This window comes from Euprymna scolopes, chromosome 2 (genome assembly GCF_053919585.1).
Source record: "Euprymna scolopes isolate OS-2025 chromosome 2, ASM5391958v1, whole genome shotgun sequence".
Classification (NCBI taxonomy): Eukaryota; Metazoa; Mollusca; class Cephalopoda; order Sepiida; family Sepiolidae; genus Euprymna; species Euprymna scolopes.
The window spans coordinates 184,402,352-184,422,308 of record NC_136483.1 but is presented as its reverse complement, the minus strand read 5'-3'; positions in this window follow the sequence as shown (position 1 = coordinate 184,422,308).

Sequence of the window (19,957 nt, the reverse complement as noted above, 5' to 3'; positions counted from 1 at the left end):
GTCGCTTCTTGACTGCTTCCTCTCAGCTCTCTGCGTTTTTGCCAACATGCTTAGCTGAAGTTTCAAGAATTTTGCCAAAAAAATAAAAATAAAATAAAAATAAAAATAAAAAAATAGAGAGAAATAAATTAATAAGAATAAATACAAAAATACAAAAAACAAAACAAAATAAACAAAAAACAAAAACAAACAAAACTGGAACAAAATTAAAGGCAAACAAATAAATATAGACCGTGCTACGATTTTATTTTTATTGTTTTTATTCAGAGTATTTTCCTGGCTGTTGCAATAACTTAGTGAAAGGCGCTGATGAGGAGACGAATTAGAAACCGTATATATAAAACATAAACGATCATACACCAGGTTATTGTTGACCAGAATTTTAGGAACAAAATAAAAAATAATGTAAAACAATATTTTATGTACGTCTATTAACACCCTTTTCCCTGTCTGTCTGTCTGTCTGTCTGTCTATCTCTCTCTCTCTCTCTCTCTCTATATATATATATATATATATATATATCCTTAAGACAACGTTAAAACAGCTTTGTAAGTACAGGAGCTAGTTCCGGTTGAAGCTTTTGGAGCACTGTGATTGGAATGCCGTCAGGGTCTGCAGCTTTACTGGAATCAAGGTTTTTGATATACTTGGCAACATCGTGCATATTTGTATGTCGCATAGCGTGTTTTCAGTCAGGAAGACATACGGGGTAATGCAGCCAAGGGCAAAATTTCTTGCAAAGTTTTAGGCAAAGAGTTTTATATTGTCAGATGCTGACTAAATTACCTCAGGTTCATTGGTGATGGTTGGGATAGAGGACACGGCTCTGCTCATAACGCTATATGTAATTTGCACAAACTGGTGGAACCAAGCAACTGTTCTGCTACTTTAGACTTGATGTACTAAGAACACGGATCTCTCGCATTCTTTACTACTCTTTTACAATGGTTGTTAGCAGTCATATAGGTGGCTTTAGTTTCATAACATCTATTATGTTGGTAGCAACGGAAATAGTGGTTTCTGTGCGCAATGGCAATAGCACATTCTGGAGTTAACCACGGCTGCCTGTGAAGATTTTGCTGGAATTTCCTGGAGGGTATGAAGTGGACTATACTGACAATTAATCATTCAGTCAGGTCTGATACTATTAAGGACATGTTTTTTTTTTTTTAAAACATTGAGTGCAGACGTATATCTGATATAAATGTTCGGATGTTATATATATATATATATATATATATATATATATATATATATATATATATATATATATGAATAATAAGATGAATTGGATCACAGATTATTGAATCTTCTGGTATCAAGTTTTAAAAAATATTCTTGGGAGGTAATATTTTTATATAAGATAATCCCAGGCAAATAAGAATTTCTCAATATACAAGATAGAGCAAAATAAAATTTATAGTTTTTTAGAATTTAAATTCCATTCGGAAAAATATAATTTTTCCAAACAAAAATGTATTATGTGAACAAAGAATAGAATCCAAAGTGATTTTCTTTAATCCATGAATTTTCGATGTAGGCAAATCTCCTCAGAAAAAGTCATTTGCAAAATAATAAATCTGGTTTTATATAATTTTGCTATTCAGCACAAAGTATATATAGAACATTTTTAAGGGACATAGAAAAACAAAATAAGCGTTGAAACAAAAAAAAAAGATATGAGATTTTTGGTATCCGAATGGAACAGTAATTCTGGAATAGAATGGGATGATGTTATCAGATTCCAAATTGCTTGAAGAAATCAACATTGAAGGTAAATTCCTATTGTTTTTGATATGGCATCCAGAGTAATTGGTAATACTCCTTTCAGAATGGAGACTTATAGATTTATTCTGCCTCATTTTTGGAGAAGTTGGTCATTTACAGCTTTTGGTGTGTTGCCATAGATGGAAGCGTCGTCAGCATAAATGTCAACGAATGATCTTAGGATATGATTAGGAAGATCATTGATATAGATCAGGGAGAGAGTTGGGTCCATCCTGGACCCCTAAGGGACTCCAGCATTAATACTGTGAGCTTCTGATTTCTGCCCATCAAACACTATTCTTATGAACCTATCCGGCAGAAATCATTTAATAATTGGGAAAACATTTCCAGCTCTGTATCTTATGAAGTAGACCTTTGTGCCATACCCTATCAAAGGCCTTTAATATGTCAAGAGCAATTGACCTAGCAAGGAAGCCTCTGTCGAGAGATTCACTAATTCTATGAGATATAACCGTTAGCACATCTGCTGTTGATCTAGCAGAACGGAAATCATGTTGCATGTCACTATGAAGATTATTTTTGCTGAAGTAGCTGACTACTTCTCTGTTTAACACAGATTCCAGCAACTTACTCATGATACACAGGAGACTAATTGGTAATTGTACTGAGAGGAAGATGACCGATCACCAGAATTCTTAAATACAGGGCATACTGATGAGGTTTCCAGGGTGTTCGGAAGCAATTCCTCTTAAGACACCGCTTAAACAGCTTTATAAGTATGGGAGCTAATTCTGGTTGAAGCTTTTTCAGCACTATAATAGGAATGCCACCAGGGCCAGTTGCTTTACTGGAATCAGATATTTGTATGTTGCATAGCGTGTTTTCTGATACAGACGGAAATAAGGTGGGGGTTGGTGGTCTTGGTCGCATAGGGTAGAACTAGTAACAAAGTTCTTGACAAAGAGTCTGGCTTTGTCTGATGCTGACGAGATTACCTCAGGTCCATTGATGATGGTTGGGATAGAGCACACGCTTCTGTCAGGACCCTATTTGCTATTTGCCAAAACTGGTGGGAACCAAGCCGCTGCTCAGATACTTTGGACTTAACAGACTGAGCATACAACTCTCTCGCGTTTTTTTATTACTCTTTTACAGGGATTGCTGGCAGTCTTGAAAGCAGCTTTAGTCTCAGTACATCGATTACTTTGGAAGCAATGGAACAAGCGATTTCTGTGAGCAATGAGAGCAGCACATTCTGGAGAGAACCACGGCTGACTGTTAGGGTTTTGCTGGAATATTATGGAGGGTATAAAGCGGTCTATACCTACAATTAACCATTCCGTCAGGTCTGATACTATAGAGGACACATTATTTTTAAAAATGGAACGCAGAAGTAGATCTGATATAAATGTACAAAAACTATTCCAGTCAGCCATAGAGTATCGATATACAGAACGATGGCGAGGTACGTCTGAGGACTTATTACATTTTATTTTTTATCTTAATTGATACAACCGAGTGGTCGGATGATCCAAGTGGTGATAGAACGGAAGATGAACATAGCTCAGGGCAACGTTTGAGGAAAAGGTCTAGGATACTTGTACACTGACTGTCAGTGTCGGGGACACGGGTGGGTTCGCGAACAATCTGAGTAAAATCATAAGCAATAGAGAAATCGTGACAGAACCTCCCCGCATCATCTGTCTTGTAAGAGTGGGTTAACCATTACACAGTATGAACATGGAAGTCACAACAAACGTAAATGTTGGTCGAAAGATGAGCAGACAGGATGCGGTCAATTTTCTCAGATATGCTCTTAAAGATAGTAACTCTGCTGTTGTGAGAGTGATAGAGGGCAACTATAAATGCGGTGGTGTAAGCAAGTGCAACCCGAAAGCACATATAAGGTAAATTAGGGCCCTCTCTGGAGATGTCCCTACCACATGGAAAGCCATCTTTAATGTAGGCACATATTTCATGCCCATGACGAACTTAAGGGTCAGGTTTGGATATTAAGTTATAGTATCCTTTAATTACAAAATCATCTCGGGTAATTGTCGGCCCAATGCCGGTTTCGCTTAAGAATAATAAGGCTGGTGTAGTCTCCTTTAATTCGGATTTAATTCGTCAATCAAATTAATGGATTGCCTGCTCTAGTCAGGAACCTACACCGGTGCATCGCGAGGAGGCTTTACATGCCTCCCCTTAGTGACAGTGCACAATTCATTACAATTTACATTGCATTTTTCAGACCATACTATTCATTTTATGGAATTATTTTTATTTGAATGACAATTTAAAATGTAAAAGTCTAATTTAATGGTCCAATTGAACGCGCCCCTATCTTATCAAAGAACATATTGTTAATTTTAAACGCTGGACCTTTCCGCTTGTGCGGTCATAAAACTATTCAAATGGTTTTGTGATGTTAGGTTGTATAAAAGTGTTAACTTTGGTCAGAATTGAACTGCTCCTTCTTCAATGTGATTTTTCGATTATTGATTTTTTTCGACTTATGGGAAGCATTCCGATGAAAAACATATTTATGAACATTCACAGGCACATAACGTACATGTGTGTGAAATAAAAAAAAAATCGGCCAAGCCGTTTTGGAGTCCATGAAGAACTCTCTCTCACTCTCTTTCTCTCTCTTTCTCTCTCTCTCTCTCTCTCTCACACACACACACACACATACAGTAGTGCCTTTTATAGTAGAGGTATACACTTACTATGCATAGAACTTAATATCTCTGTTCATTTCAAAACAGCTAGCTGATGTATTTAATTATTTTATTGTAGAAATTAAACGTTGGCTTTATTTTCTACAGCTTTGCAACTCCTGCTTCCTCTATTTTGTTCCTTAGTCCTCACATTCATTGAACAATGTTTCTGACAAAGGGAAATACTGGCGTTTCTGTATAGGGATTTATCCATCTAATATTTGCCGTTGGCTAGTTTTTGACATTGAAATAGTATTTTAACTCTTTTATTTTGTGCGATTTCCATAAAAACAAACTGTAAAGATTAGAAGATATTTATTGTGGGTAAGTGTTGTCTAGTTTCTGTATAGCGTGGAAGGGTTATATATATATATATATATATATATATATATATATATATATATATATATATACGTGTCTACTAGTGGTTAGATTGTATGAGATTGTACATACGTTTGTCTACACGTGTCATAGTCATCTATATGACGTGTGTATATACGTGTGTTCGTCTATGACTGTCTATCGTTGTGATCATCTAATATCGAGTTCATTGTGTGTGTATGTACATTTAATTACAGTATATGACGAGACAAGAATATACATGATGGGACAGAGCAATTTGCTTATTTAAATTTGGCACCCTAAAGCGATGGTTGCCCAAGGATGGTAGGGATGGACGTATTGGAAAGAGTGCAGCTTAAAGTTTGATTCTTAATGTGCATTATTTATTATTTTTCTCAGGAAACCCAGTGAGCATCATGAAGTGGACGAAGTTGGAACGCGCTTCCGTTGTTAAGGCATTTTTTTCCAGCAGTGGCTCAATCGTCGCAACACAATGTGAATTCCGTAGACATTTCAATATTACCCATCCCCACCCTTTGGTTGTGTTCCTTGCCTGTAGTCGATTTTTTTATAGGTAAGAAACTCCAAGGAAACAGTTGATGTAATGCAAAAGAAACCTGGCCTCCCACGAACAGCAAGGCCACCCTAAAACTTTGACGCGGTGAGACAATCTGTTTTGAGTTCTCCCCGACAGTTTGCCCGTTAAAACGCATCTGCTCTTGAATTGTCTGCTCATTCTGTGAGGCGAATCCTCCATGAAGAATTGAAAATGTATGTGAGGTGCTTTTGGGTTTGCCTGAGGACACACTTGTTTTTTTCAGGGATGAGGCCCACTGCCGTCTTTTGGGATCTGTAAATAAGCAAAACATGCGCTATTAAAATCCTGAAAACCCCAGAGAACTTCATCAACGTTCTCTATACGTACTATGTTTGATTGTTTTGTGTGCACTATCGCGAGTTGGCATAATTGGCCCATGGTTTTTTGAAGAAAACAAACACAGTATCAGTGACATCTGACCGTTGTGTCAACATGATTTATGAGTCTTTCCTGCTAATACTGAACCAGATGGGCGTGGAAAATGTGTGGTTCCAGCAGAACGGTGCCACAGCACGCACAGCGTGCGAGTTAATGACTGATTTGAGGCAGAACTTCCCAGGAAACCCAATCTTCTTGAGGGGCGATCTGCATTGGCCAGCACAGTCCCCTGATTTATCACTATATGATTATTTATGTGGGGATATCTGAAATCAATTATTTATAACCACCGTCCTAGCACCTTGATTCATCTGAAAAACATTTGTCGAGCTGTCGCCAACATACCTCTCGATATGTTGGAAAGAGATGACTGAAACTTCAGAGTTCGATTAACTCGGTGTATAAAGAAAAATCGACGCAATCTTACTGACATCATCTTTAAAACTGGTTAAAAATAATGTAGATATTGTACTAGTTGCAGTTCAAAGAATTGCATGTATACATGCATTATTTGTGTTTAAATTGATATTCCAAATAAGCAAGTTGCCCTGCTTCACCCTGTACATAAATATCTTTAAAACACAAAGGGCGAATAACACTTACTTTGGGTTTCAACATCTCGCCAATCGGGAAAATATATGGTCCGTCTTTAGTCATTCAACCCTAACTCTAAGCCCAACCACAACCCCTTCTAAATAACGTTATTAGTATACGTTCCTAAGATAATCAACTGATCTTCTTACATATCATTATTCTTAGTTGTCAACTTACGAGGGGCGTGCAATAAGTAATGCCCCTGATCCACTTCAAGTTGTCTGATCTTGCTGAAATGCTGCATGTGCAATAATTTATATCTCTGTGGGTTATGTGGCAAATTACAGCTCTGAACTAATTGTGGTTTCTGTTTTACAGGTGTTTGAACTGAGTAAAGTGTAAAATGGAGCCTGTTGAATATCGAGCAGTGATCCGGTTTTTTTATTTGAAAGGACGCACACCACAGGAGACTTTTGATGAAATGAAACAAACTTATGGTGATAATGCCCCATCATATGACCTTGTAAAACGCTGGCATCGTGAATTCAAACATGGCCGGAAGTCAGTGGAAACAGCTCCCAGACCTGGTCGCCCCCGCCTTCTGCCATTGATGAGGCATCTGTCCGTCAAGTTTAGGTTTACATTTTGGAAGATCGGCGCATTACTATTCGTCAAATAGCCCAAGATGTTAAGATTAGTACAGGGTCTGTGGAAACTATCATTCATGACCATTTGCATATGCATAAGGTGTCTGCCAGATGGATTCCCATGTTGCTCACAACATTCCAGAAGCGAGAACGCGTCGAGTGCTTGAGAATAAATTTTGAGATGTGCCAAGAAGATGATTCAAAGTTTTTCAAAAAACTGATTACACAGGATGAAACCTGGGTCCATCACTATGATCCAGAGACCAAAGCCCAGTCAATGCAGTAGAAGCATTTGGACTCACCATGTCCAAATACGGCAAGGGTGCAGCCCTCCGCTGGCAAGGTCATGCTCACAGTCTTCTGGCACCAGAACGGAGTAGTGATGACAGATTTCCTGGCAAAGGGCACCACAGTTACAGGAGCCTATTATGCTTCACTTTTGAGGAAATTAAGGGAAGCTATCAAAATCAAGAGGCGGGGCAAGATCAGCAAACGTATCCTCCTCCTACAGGACAAGGCTCCGGTCCACAACTCGCATTTCGCCAGATCAGAAGCACGGGCGTGTTTTTCTGAAATCCTTCCCCATCCTCCATACTCTCCTGACCTTGCACCCTCTGACTTTCACCTCTTCCCAGCCATGAAGTTGTTTATGAAAGGAAAGTGTTTCCCAGATGATGCAGCCTTGATTTCTGAAGTCACGTCATGGTTGGAGGACCAACCTGGGGTATTCTACAAAAACGGTCTCCAGAGCTGCATCAAACGATGGGAGAAATGCATATCTCTGGGTTGTTCCTATTTAGAGAAAGACTAATAACTGTGCCAAGTTTCGTTGCTCTACTGCTATGGGAAGTGGGTCAGGGGCATTACTTATTGCATGCCCCTCGTAATTGTTATGATAACATTTTAAAGTTAATTCCTAAATTAATGTAAATAAATATTTATTCTAAATATTTTGATTATTCTAAAACAAGTTTCAGCTGATAAAACTTTTTGACTTGGATAATCATGATAATCATCGACTAGTAAAGATTCCGTCACTGCTCGGCGAATATCTAACATAAGTAATACATGTTTATAAGCACATTAACAATCTTCGTATTGTAAAAACATGCTAGAATAAAAAAAAGACAAAGTGGCTAGACAGAATAAAATATCGATTGCTCAAATGCGATGCTATAGCAGTGTAAATTCAAGAATCCGACTGACTTCTCCTTCATATATTGATTATATATATATATATATATATATATATATATATATACATATATATATATATATATATATATATATATATATATATTTGATTATATATATATATATATATATATATATATATATATATATATATATAATTTTAAATGTACATTACTAAAACTGAAAACGTTATTTGCCCGGAGGTTGCATATATTTCGCATCATACATCAAGGAAAGCGAGATATTCACAATCTTAAAGGCGATAATAATAATCACAACTTTGACGCCGTATCTTTCGGTTTTGATAAGAAAAAAATTACGTACGTATTTTCAAAGCTGAAGCAATCGGTGATTTTCCTCGAACGAACAGGAAACTGATAAATATTGTTTAGAAAATCGTTTGAAGAAATCAGTTTTCCCTTAAATGCTGTCCATTTTTTCGCTTTCTGTTTATTCTACGATAAACTAAGAAAATTGGAAGACTAACAAAGTTAAGGCATTCTTTCAAAGGAAAAGATCTTTTTTAATAAAAAAATAAAAATGAAAAAGCCCCCCCCCTCCCTAAAAAAAAATACTAGAAACGATGAAGTAACTAGCAGAGATATCTGACGCTACCAGGGTGGCTGATATAATTTGTAGAATAAGGTAAATTTTACATATATATGAAAATCTATTCACGCCTACAGCAATATCAGCGATGGCCAACCAGTTGTACCCGGTGCTCAAATCTTTGCACACACACACACACACACACACACACACACACACACACACACACACACACACACACATTCTTCAAACACGGTAATGTTTAATATGTGGTTAAGTGGCAGTTTTAGTCATTTCAAACAACTGTTAAAGTTTATAGATCACTTTCTCAGCTACATTGTAATTTGTTTTCAATTTTCCTTAAGTAAAACAAAAGTTATGATGAATTTACTGATGTTCAAGGTCTTAAAAAACGTAAGGAGCTAAGCGACGTCTTTTTGTGACTGGTTTCCATACCAACCACGTCGGTTCAGCGACTACTGTTGCTACTAATTCACCGCCCTCGCGAAAAGAGAAGTAACAAGTGAAACAGAGAGAATAAAAGAACGAAAAGGAGAGATAATGGAAGGGATTTTGTTGAAAGCAGACGAGTGATTTACATTGTTATTACATATGGGTATGTTATGTTTATGGAGGCAAAAAATAAGACTGAAATTAAACAAAGAACAAGTGAATTTACTGGAAGCCTAGAAACATCATGGCTTACAATAGAAAAATACGAGCATAAAAAGTAATATGGTAAGCCTCATCGTGGAAAAGTAAAGGACCAGTTATTAAAACTGGAAATAAAAAGCAAGATATTCTAGTAAAAAAATATAATAAATGTATAACTGAAAATATTGCAGCATTAAGAATTTTTTTAAAATTCAGTTTATAAAATTATATAATCAATTCTTAATGCTACAATATTTTCAGTTATAAATATTAGTTAAGAATTGATTATTTGATGTTAAATTGTATTATTTTTTCTTAATGCTTCAATATTTTATATTATAAATTTGTTATATTTTTACTAGAATATATTGTATTTTTCTTTTCCAGTTTTGACAACTAGTCCTTTTACTTTTCCATGTTTAAAACTTAACCATATTACTTTTCATGCTTGCATTTTTTTATGTAATATATATATATATATATATATATATATATATATATATATATATATATATATATATATATATATATATATATAAACACCCACCGGCTACATAACACATTGAACCCAATACTTTTGAACTGCGGCATGTAGGAAGGCAGGACATTTATTAGCCGTTTAGTCCATAACACTCTTTCTAATATTTTGTTAGGTGGTAATATGGCTCAGAAATCTCCTGGGCCTCAAACGTTAGACCGTTAATTCACGCCCATGTAAAGATTGTGTTTATCGCTGGTAACCTTTGTGACATTTACTCAGTGATCAAACAGCAGGTGTTGTTTAATGATGAGTCAAATTCTTTGATCTCACCAAAAAGAAAATCGTACTCCGCATGGAGAGAGCACGGGGGCCAAAACAGTACATCTTTATTTGGTTGCTTTGTGTGTGCGATGTGGCTCCCTATTTGGAGTTAATCAGTTCTCGTATGAGCTGATTTTCTATTTTCATTTTACATGTCCCTTGAATGAGAGGATGTGGTCAAGGGATACGCCAAAATAGACAGGATAGATGCAATTATCAAGTTGTATAGGTTCGTTGACCTCTCAGTTATTTGGGTGAGGGGGGCAATCAATTTGGAAATTAATTTTAGTTAGGTATGTATATATATATATATATATATATATATATATATATATATATATATATACATATCGCTGTATATATATATATATATATATATATATATACATATATATATATATATACATATCGCTGTATATATATATATATATATATATATATACATATATATATATATATACATACCTATATATATATATATATATTTGTAGTCATCGACATACAGTTCTGTTTCGTTGTATCACAACTCATCAGTGTCGCTAGACTAGCATCTCTCCCAAGCCAAAACTTGAACCTAGAACCGTCGTGTTAACAGTCGGCAGTTCTCCCACTCGACCATGGAATCGACGCCCGTAAATAACTCGTCGGAATGTCTATTTAAATAGACACCCGCCACCACTTTTATAGTGCTCAAATCGCCTATTCGTAAACAAACAAACAACGAGCTTCGCATTTTCAGCCAATTAAGTAGCGGGTGAGATTATTTACGACAGTGCTCTACCTAAAGAGGGGGGGGGCTTAAAATATATTTGTAGTCAATATATATATATATACTGTGATGATTGGTAATATTGAACAGAATTTGAATGTTTAAGAGAGTGACTCAACAAGAAGTTGTCTACATTGGTTCTGAAAATCCTATAGCTAGCTGGGAAGTAGCCTCGCCACATCATGTTCTATAGACAAGCAGTTCTAGGAAAGAAACTGTGTTCATGGAAGTTTCATTTAGTTTCACACACACACACATATATATATATACAGAGAGAGAGAGAGAGAGAGAGAGAGAGAGAGAGAGAGAGAGAGAGAGAGAGAGAGAGAGAGGGAGGGAGAGAGAGAGGTAGGGGAAAATTGGCAGTGGGTGTTGCTAGATGAGTTTTTGTTATGAATGAGGGATCATTTCACCTTTTGTAGCCTTTTTCATACCAACTGAGGTTCGTCTTGTCGTCATTCTGGCAACCTAGAATGACTTGAACCGTAATTCCTCTTTTTGTCTGAATTTTAGGATTCGTCCTATGAGGACATATCCCAGATATTACACTCTTCTTCGTGAAGGTGTTGGTTTAATTGTGAGAGCCTGCGGCATACTTACTGAAGAATTCCAATGAGTTTTTTATTGGTTGTTTTTTTACTCGGCCAGAATGTCCTCCTGAGGCAGTTGATTTTATTCACTTTTCTGTCTTGTCTCTCGCATTGCTGCTGTTGTTAACCAATCCAGATTTGTGCATAGAGTTACGGAGATCGTGTACCAGGATTGTGCTGGTATGAGTTTATCTATCTGCATTGGTCGGTCCTATTTGCTAACTTGCAAAATTGTAGGTTTTTACTCTCGACATTGAGAACAGCAAAGCTTAGTGGTTGCATGCAAAGTTGGGGAAGGTTAAGCCCAGAACAACAAAGGAATAGAACAGAAGCATTCAAGTGATTTGTGGTTTCACGTTTGACTCATTTTCATTTGCCACACACAGAGACGACCAGAAGACGACAAATCCTGGTGTCCATTCCTCACTAGTTTTTACCAGAGTAAGGTTAACCAGGTTGCGGCCCTAAAACCGTTTGGTCCCAAACCTGCCCACCATAGCTGGCACTGCCAAAATTCGGAGTTCCAGACGGCATAATTCTGACACTAACACGTTTCCATAGCCCCTGTCGTGTAAGCGTATGGGGGAGGAAAATCTCACCGCTACAGGTGAGTGAGTGTATGAGCAATACGCCTCATTCGTTTCGTTTGAATCAAATGATTATTGTGACATTAGTTCCCCGGATATCTTTCTAGTTAGAATTCTTTCTATGAGGATCGTTTCAAAAGTAAAGCCTCTTTTATTTTGTAACTCAAAAAACTAAAACGTCTAAGAGCTACGAAGACTGGAATAGTACCATCATAACGAGCGATATTTAGTGCTCCAGATGTTTTTTTTTTTTACATAGCCATCATCATTGTCAATGCACTTTTGCCAGCCTCTTTTGATACTTCCGTCGTAAAGTCCGGAGAGCGTTTTGTTACTCACATATCTGTCGCCAATCTGAAATCGGCGAACCCATCTCTTATCTGTGCTGACGTCAATTACATCGGCATCGTAAACGTTCAACAGGCGCAGGTGATTGTTGATCGGTTCATTTTTTTTCTGCATGGAGGAATTCAATTACGCATCTTTGCTTCTGACGTACGTGAATAACAGCGGTTGCTTTCTTTAGAATCTTACACCGTCAATATCTACAACAGAGAGAAAAAAACTTTCAGCTCATGAACGAATCACCTGCTATCACAATAATGCAATTTGCAATCCTCTCTGATCAATTTAGACGGAAAAACATAGGAGGTATTACTTTTAGAATGCTCCTCATAGAAAGACATCGGGTACTTCTGGGAAAATCAACCTGAAGGTTGCCATTATCCGTAAGTTTAAGTGTTTCTGTTGAACGAACTGGATTCGAACTTGGCATAGACAGGTGTTAACTACTCAGGCATCGTGAGCTCTGCCGGAAGTAGCTATTAGATTGGTGCAAAAATAATGTCGTTTTTTTATATACAGTTGATGCAATAAGTGTCCGATACAAAGCAAAAGGTCGATTTATTTTTATTGCACGAAAACAAAAACAATAAGAAAGTGCTAATCAAATGTATTTTTGTATGATTTTAATTGGAATTCATTATTGAGATGAGTATCATTTATATTAATTTATTTTATTGCGGACTATTATTCTTATCTTTATTAGTTGTTGTTTCACGACGTTTCGGCCAACTATTCCTCTGGCCTTCGTTAAGTGGTAACCGCGACGGATATGAACTTCGAATCTCCTAACTGCATTCTCAGCAATCACTGCCATACCTAACTAAAATTAATTTCCAAATTGATTGCCCCCCTCACCTGCTCACTCAAATAACTGAGAGGTCAACGAACCTATACAACTTGATAATTGCATCTATCCTGTCTATCAACTGCGCCACGGGCCCCGAAGGGTGATCAAGGTCGGATTTTTGAATTTTATACACGTGGATTTATAAGATAAAAAAATTCAACCTTGATCGCCCCTTCGGGACCCGTGGTGAAGTTGATAGAGACGTTGAATCTCTACGGTTCCAGATGAGCATTGTCTGAAGATAGCGGTTTCAATCCCACCCAAAGCGTGCCAGAGGTTTACTTTGCCAAAACGTGGTGAGACGACAACAACTATGGATGACAGTGATTGCTGAGAATGCAGTTAGGATATTCGAAGTTCATATCCGTCGCGGTTACCACTTAACGAAGGCCAGAGGAATAGTTGTCCGAAACGTCGTGCAACAACAATCAATAAAGATGAGAATAATAGTCCGCAATAAAATAAATTAATATAAATATATTTTGGTATAAATACAAATCTCGTATCAAAAATAATATAAAGAATACATTAGAATAGCACTTTGTTATTGTTTTTGTTTCCGTGTAATAAAAATAAATTAACTTTTTGATTTGTATTGGATACTTATTGCACTCACTGTATATAGTTGAATGTTAAGAAACGACATTATTTTTGCACCAACCTAAAATACAAGGAGAAGGTGCATTTTGGACCTGAGTTGCATTTTTGATATCTATTTAAAATTCAAGATATGAATAATTAAGACTTAAGCAGTGGATTTCTAAGACGTGGTGAGTTTATGATTAAAATCGCTAAAGTGCAACAGTAAAGAAAATGAAGTTTCTTAAACTTAAAAAAAAGGGCATACGTAAGAAAAAAAATCCCATATTTTTACGTCCCACTATTCAGAAAATTAAATTAAAAGAAATAAAGAAAATTTCTTAAAATTAGATAAATATCAAAAGGAACGAAGCAACTGCTCAGGTATCGTCGATAGTGGCAGGGACGTTACAAGATGAAGAAAAAGACGTGAAAAATAGTAAAAAACGAGGAAAGAAAAAAAAAAAATGACCAGAGACAAAAATAAAACAGAAGATAGACGAGAAGTGGCCATCTTTAATATCGCAAGCTTAATTAAACTATTGAGATAAGATTACGTCACATCCTGTTTCGCCTGCTACAAGCAGGGGCTTCTCATCATCAACGCCACGCGATTAGTCTTGACATGGGGTCGGCGTCTGGTAAGTCAAGTAAACGACCCCTTGCCGAATTATGTTGATAACGATGGTACCTGCCTATTTGTTTTCAATGCAACAAAATACCAAAACTTTTAAAAGGACACACACACACACACACACACACACACACACACACACACACACACACACACACACACATATATATATATATATATATATACTAGCAGACTGACTGGCGTTGGTCGGTCGTAACATACGTATGAATATTATATTTTAATTCATGCAGATTTCGTATTTATTATCATAGAGTTAATACTGTGTTGATTATTATATTGTACCCAGTATACTGTGATTATTTCAAAAGTTAAAAAAAATCATTAGGGTGTTATCAGTTAGAATCGAAACCAAAATATCTAGCGCTCCAGCCTTAGTCGATCCGTTTGAGCTATCGTCAGATGGATGAGAAAAAGTTAAAATTTAACCGACTTTAACGTATAAATGTATATTTGCACATGCGTAAAAGAGAACCTTTAGTCGATTTGACATTTGTTTTTTTACAGCAATCTTTTTAATAATTTACATCACGATAAACTGCATGACGATGGCTCTAAAAAACAGTATCCGCCCAGTTTGACGTCAAGCTACCCATAGGCAGAAACTCGCTACTGTTGATATTAGAGACCCTATGTCAATAGCTAGTATAAAATTTGAAAAAGGCAGATTGAGTACATGATAGAATGACTAAATCTGCAAAGCAGAATCATTCCCAGAGTTAAATCAAGGATGGATGACATGAGACGTTAAAACAAACGAGGAAAAAAATGAAACTACGGTAATAACGCAAAGCGGATTAAACCAGCTTCCTCAAAAAGAAGGACTTTTCACGGGAGTATGAAAATCACTAACGGTCCCCAATTGCACATCTAAAACAAAATGAGAGGTCAGGTATGGGTCAAAACGAGGAATGATGTTTCGGTTAAGAGTTAAGAAACAACAAAGGTTTTAAAATCATTCGCCTGAAAAAGGCAGGTACGAGACATAAAGACACTTTTAATATCGCTAGGAGCAAAATAACCACCAATTACTAATAATCATTGTTCGCATGTCACCTATCTTACTTAAGTCGATGAGTTTACAAAATAATTAGTTAAACGAGTTTTGTTCGTCTAGCTAAACAGATGTGACGGAAAAGAACGCCGGCGTCAGTTCACATCAAAACCGAAAATAACCGTACGTCGCACCTACGCATATATATATATATATATATATATATATATATATATATATATATATATATATATATATATATATATATATATATATATATATAGTAATTTATAAAATATATATGGCGATTAAGCTACACTGAATATTCGGCGTTTCATCCACTATAGGATTCGTCAGGCTTATGCGCATAATCCTGACGAATCCTATAGTGGATGAAACGCCGAATATTCAGTGTAGCTTAATCGCCATATATATTTTATTAATTACTAACTAGCTCTATCTACGTATTGAGCACTTTTGAAGTAAATACTTAAAGTTTACGCATAAATCTATACTTTCGTATATTAATTTCATGTGAGTAAATGAAGTAGTTATATATATATATATATATATATATATATATATAATTTATTTATACAAACATTGATGGCTACATATGTGCATACATGTTTCTGTAATCATCCATTATTGGGGAAATTACGACTACAGGCCAAGAATTACCTTCGAAAACTGACTACACACACACACACACACACACACACACACACACACACACACACACACACACACACACACACACACACACACACATATATAATTTACAGTTTTTATATTTTAATTTCATTCAGAAAGCACAATAATTTTCAAGTTAGAACAAATTTGGAACCAATTTGAAACCAATTTGAAGCCTAATGGCACCATCTTATTCTATTAAAGGATGAATATTCTGTTTGGATACCAAAATCTCATATCCTTGTTTGTTTCAACCTTCATTTTTTTCTCCATGTCTTTTAAAGATATATATTTTCTATGTATGTGCTAAATAACAAAATTATCTCAAACTAGAATTAATATTTTCCTAATGACTTTCCCATCTGAGGAGATGGGCCTACATCGAAAATTCATGGATTAAGGAAAATAATATAAATATTTATTTCTCTGAACAATAAATTTTTATATATATTTATATATCTGAATGAAATTTAAATATAAAAACTGTAAATTTTAATTAGTTTTATCAAGTATATTGAGCAATTTTATTTGGCTGGGATTGTCATATAAAAATATTACCGCCCAAAATTATTTTGTAAGACTTGAAACTACAAGATTCATTAATCCGTGATCTAATTTATCTCATTATATATATATATATATATATATATATATATATATATATATATATATATATATATATATATATATATATATATATATAAAATAAAATAAAAAGCTATAGAAAACATCTAAATGACTACTTTAAATACAGTTCCTGATTTCAAAAAAAGAAAAACCAAAAGATTCATCTGCCTTACTTTTAATGCTAGGTTTATTTTTGGTGTCTTTTCAATTCAATAGAAATCCTCCTAAATTTGCTGATGAGGAGACCGTGCTTACCAAAAACACTATGTATAATTGTTCTACGTGACTTCATGTTTACCACAAATAAAAAGCACGGATTTCCGAAACGATCGTACAGATAATTGACTTTGTTGTTGTTCCTTCTTATGAAACTGATTTTTAATTTAATTAAATTTTGATTTTTAAATTTTAAATTTTTTTTAAATTTTTAAATTATAAATCACATTACTTAATATTGAATTAGCTCTAGGACATTTAACTATCGAGCTTATTATATATCTAAATTACAACGAGCATTTCCTGTATTTTAATTAAACTAGTAATTTCACTATTACATTAAAATACACTTAGCTCTTTAGACTATTATTCTAATCTCCTTTAAATTATATATATATATATATATATATATATATATATATTAGAGATTTAGAAGGCTATCACAATGCGAGGAATGAAATATAGTCGTTGTTGGTAAAAGAAGACGAGAGCAAGTGGCGATTTATAAATCAACAAGTACATATATATATATATATTCAGTTGTATTAGGTAAAAATGTCTTACTTGTTATGTCTGCGACAATATCCATTATTAATTTCGGAAAAAAATCCCTTTTCAAATAGTGGACGTAACAGATCGATTCAAAGCATGCTAGATGACAGAGCGGAAGTTGGATAGCTATGTGGGGCCTCGGAACAAATGTGAGGAGGGGAGGATTTATGTATGGTCTGATTAGGTAATTAACATGTTTATATTTTTTATTTATTTTTATTTATTTATTTATTTTTAGTTTATAACTTGTTGCTTAAGCGTGAGATTTTTTAATATTTTGTATGTTCTCTATTTTGTTGTCTGTATTATTATTATTATCGGGTTAGCTTAAATTTAATTTGATTTAAGCTACCCCACCTATTAAAACCGTAATAACACTAACAACAAACACAAATAAATTAATAAACAATAACAATAAAGAATTAAATGGGGAAAATATCCCAAGCATTACCACTTATAATTCTATGGAAATAAATAAATTAACAACTCCCAAGGAATGTCATCCCAGTGCCCCCTTCCCACTTATCTTCCTACTCCTAGCAACACTAACCTAAACACCCAGCAGACGACTGGGAGGGCACCACCCTGCACCCCACTTCTCCTCATCTATCACATCCCACCCTTACTTTTATTCTTCAAAAGCTAACCGAACTCAGCCTACTAGCGACTTACGTGACCTAGATAAACCAAGGCATCCCACATATCAGCAGAAAAAAATAAACAAATAAATAATAATAATAATAAAGACAAAAAATAGAGAACAGACGAAATTAAAAAAATCTCACGCTTAAGCAAGAAGTTATAAACTAAAAATAAATAAATAAATAAATAAATAAAAATAAATAAAAATATAAACATGTTAATTACCTAATCAGACCGTACATAAATCCTCCCCTCCTCACATTTGCCCCGAGGCCCCACATAGCTATCCAACTTCCGCTCCATCATCTAGCATGCTTTGAATCGATCTGTTACGTCCACAATTTGAATAGGGAATTTTTTCCGAAATTAATAATGGATATTTTCGCAGACATAACAAGTATGACATTTTTATCTAATACAACTGAATATATATATATATATATATATATATATATATATATATATATATATATATGTACTTGTTGATTTATAAATCGCCACTTGTTCTCGTCTTCTTTTACTAACAACGACTATATTTCATTCCTCGCATTGTGATAGCCTTCTAAATCTCTAATATATATATATATATATATATATATATATATATATATATATATATATATATATATATAATGAGATAAATTAGATCACGGATTAATGAATCTTGTAGTTTCAAGTCTTACAAAATAATTTTGGGCGGTAATATTTTTATATGACAATCCCAGCCAAATAAAATTGCTCAATATACTTGATAAAACTAATTAAAATTTACAGTTTTTATATTTAAATTTCATTCAGATATATAAATATATAAAAAAAACCCACGTGTTTCAGCTACTACAGTTGCTACTAATTCATGTTATCGCGAAAAGAGAAGTAACAAGTGAAACAGAATGAATGAAATGAGATAATTAGGGGGAATTGTATTGAAAGCAGACGAGTGCTGTACATTGTTATTACATATGTGTTTATGGAGGCAAAAATAAAAAAAAAACTGAAATTAAACAAAGAACATATGAATTTATTGGAAGTCAGGAAAAATCATGGATTACAGCTAGTCCTTTACTTTTCCACGTTTAAGCATAACCAAATTACTTTTCATGCTCGCATTTTTCTATTGTAATTAATATATAGATTACTCACGTCTAAAGAACTTTTGTTAGTGAAAATATAACACGTAACTCGCAGTACACGTTAACCTAACTTCTAATTAATTTTTAGCTTTTAATTTAACTTTATATTCTTGCGCTTAATCAACATTATGTGGAAAACATTAGCATCATTTGGATCTTTGGATTACTGTTCTCATCTTGAGTGCTATTTACTTTACGTTTCAGATGATTTAACCTTTGACCTTATTCTGGTGTATCTTGTCGAAGTCGTGATGTTTTCTGTCGAACTCAAGAATCTGCACATAATTTCGAACGTAGCCCTATTTTATCCACGGTGGTAGTATGCTCTTATTCCGTCAGCCGTGATTGGGTAGAAATCATGTGTATATCGCACTTGTATTTGGAGTGTCGTAAGGGCCGATGGCGTAGGGGACAAATCTCAGTTGTAAAGTTAGACTCTACTGGAGGGTGAAAATTTAATCCGTAGTTCGGACACACTTAAAATGCGAATGAATAACCAACGCTCATCTCAGAAATTAAAAAAAACGTGAAAAATATTGTTTTTAACATTATTTTTGCACACCTGCATCTGAATTCCACTACAGG